A 2,973-nucleotide genomic window follows, 5' to 3' on the forward strand; every position below is an offset into this window, starting at 1 on the left:
CCAAGGCCCCTCAAGTCCAGCAGTCTGTTCACACAGTGGGCAACCAGGTACCTCTAGGAAGCCCACAAACAAAACGACTGCAGCAGCAGCATCCTGCCTGTGTTCCACAGCACCTAATATAATAGGCATGCTCCTCTGATCCTGGAGAGAATAGGTATGCATCATGACTAGCATCCATTTTTACTAGTAGCCATGAATAGCCCTATCCTCCATGAAAATGTCCACTCCCTTCTTAAAGCCCTCCAAGTTGGCATCCATCACACATCCTGGGGCAGGGAGTTCCACAATTTAACTGTGTTGTGTGAAGAAATACTTCCTTTTATCTGTTTTGAATCTCTCCCCCTCCAGCTTCATCAGATGACCCTGTGTTCTAGTATTATGAGAAAGGGAGAAAAGCTTCTCCTTGTCCACTCTCTCCATACCATGCATAATTTTATAGACCTCTATCATGTCTCCCCTTAACCGCCTTCTTTCCAAGCTAAACAGCCCTAAGCGTTTTAACTGCTCCTCATAGGGCAGTTGCTCAAGCCCCCTGATCATTTTGGTTGCTCTTTTCTGCACCTTCTCAAGCTCTGCAATATCCTTTTTTAGGTGTGGTGACCAGAACTGTACACAGTATTCCAAGTGTGGTCTCACCATAGATTTTTACAAGGGCAGTATGATAGCAGCAGTTTTATTCTCTATTCCTTGTCTAATGATGGCCAACATGGAATTTGCCTTTTTCACAGCAGCCGTACATTGGGTTAACATCTTTATCGAGCTATCCACTACCACCCCAAGATCCCTTTCTTGGTCTGTTGCTACCAGCACAGATCCCATCAGTGTATAAGTTGGGATTTTTCACCCCAATATGCATTACTTTACACTTGCTCACATTGAATCTCATTTGCCATTTTAATGCCCATTCCTCCAGTTTGAACAGATCCTTCTGGAGTTCTTCACAGTCCGGTTTTGTTTTAACCACCCTAAATAATTTGATGTCATCTGCAAATTTGGCCAACTCGCTGTTCGCCACCAACCCCAGGTCACTGATGAACAGGCTGAAAAGCACCAGCCCCAACATATATCCCTGAGGGACCCCACTGCTCACATCCCTCCATTGTGAGAACTGGCCATTGATTCCTACTCTTTGCTTCCTTTTTTTCAGCCAGCACTCAATCCATCAGAGGACTTGTCCTCCTATCCCATAACTATGAAGTTTACTTAGCAGTCTTTGGTGGGGGACTTCGTCAAAAGCCTTTTGGAAATCCAAATACACAATGTCCACAGCCTCATTCCTGTCCACATGCTTATTAACACTTCCAAAAAACTTTAAAAGGTTAGTGAGACAGGACCTACCTTTACAGAGCCATGCTGGGTTTTGATCAGCAGAACTAGCCCTTCTATATGCTTGATAATTCTAACATTAATAATGCTTTCCATCAATTTACCTGGAACAGACATTAAGCTAACTGGCCTGTAATTTCCTGGGTCCCCCCTGGAACCTTTTTTATAAATGGGTGTTACATGATTGGCCATTTTCCAGTTTTCTGGTACAAAGGTTGATCTAAGGGACATGTTACATATTGTTAGAAGTTCAGCAATTCTTGAAGAACTCTAGGATGAATACCATCTGGTCCCTGTGACTTGTTAGTTTGCAGTTTGTCTAGACGTTCTAGGACTTCCTGCCTTGTTACCACTATTTGCTCCAGTTCCTCATTCTCCTCTCCCCAAAACCTCTGTTTAGGAGAAGGTATCTGCCCTATATCTTCAACTGTGGAGACAGATGAGAAGAATTTATTTAGTTTCTTAGCAACTGCTTTATCCTCCCTTATTGTTCCTTCCAATGGTCCATCCACTTCCCTAGCTGGTTTCCTACTCCTAATGTACTTAAATAATTTCTTATTGTTGGTCTTGATGTGTTTAGCAATATGTCCCTCAAAATTGTTTTTGCATCTCTAATTGTTTGCCAGCATGGTATAGTGGTTAAGAGCGGTGGTTTGGAGCTGTGGACTCTGATCTGGAGAACAGGGTTTGATTCCTCACTCCTCCACATGAGTGGTGGATGCTAATCTGGTGAACCGGATTAGTTTCCCTACTCCTACACATGAAGCCAGCTGGTTGACCTTGGGCTAGTCACAGCTCTCTTAGAGCTCTCTCAGCCTCAACTACCTCATTGGGTGTCTGTTGTGGGGAAGGGAAGGTGTTTGAAAGATGGTTTGATTCTTCCTTAAGTGGTAGAGAAAGTCAGCATATAAAAACCAACTCTTTGCTTGCATTTCCTTTGTGTTGTGAAATCAACTGTGATTTCAGGTACCTTGACCCCTCTTTATCTTGATATTGGTTTTATTGTCCTTAAGAAACTGAAGGTCTCCAGAACATTCCTGAGAAGGTAGGGGGGATATAAATCTATTAAATACATTTTTTTAGTTTAGAAGTTAATCAATGCTCAAACAAGAGGTGCCAGGGCTGAAACGCCACTTCCTTGCCTTAAAAGTGGAGCATGTATGGGGCTGACTTTTGTCAGTTGTGGCATTTCCATGATGGCATGATCCAGAGCCGAAGAGTCATTTAGAATAGGTACAAAGCCAAAACTTGTATAATGCAATGCTTTTATTAGTAGTGTTGCCATGTCCCTCTTCGCCATTGGATGACAATGGGAGTAAAGGAGCCTGAGGAGGGCCGGGTTTGGGAAGGGGAGGGACTTCAGTGCCATAGAGCCCAATTGGCAAAGCAGCCATTTTCTGCAGGTGAACTGATCGCTATCAGCTGGAGATCAGTTGTAATAGCAGGAGATCTCCAGCTAGTACCTGGAGGTTGAGGAAAAATAAGTACCAAACAAACACTTTAAATGCAAATACAAATTTAGTGCAAGTGGTAAGAATGTGCAAATAATAAACAACAGACACTAAACAAACAATACGAATGATTAATACGTAGCTCCCAAGGAGTCTTCAACAAAGTCTTCTTTGGTATTATTTAACAAGTCCCAAA

The sequence above is a fragment of the Euleptes europaea genome, chromosome 2 (genome assembly GCF_029931775.1).
Source record: "Euleptes europaea isolate rEulEur1 chromosome 2, rEulEur1.hap1, whole genome shotgun sequence".
In the NCBI taxonomy this organism is placed as follows: domain Eukaryota; kingdom Metazoa; phylum Chordata; class Lepidosauria; order Squamata; family Sphaerodactylidae; genus Euleptes; species Euleptes europaea.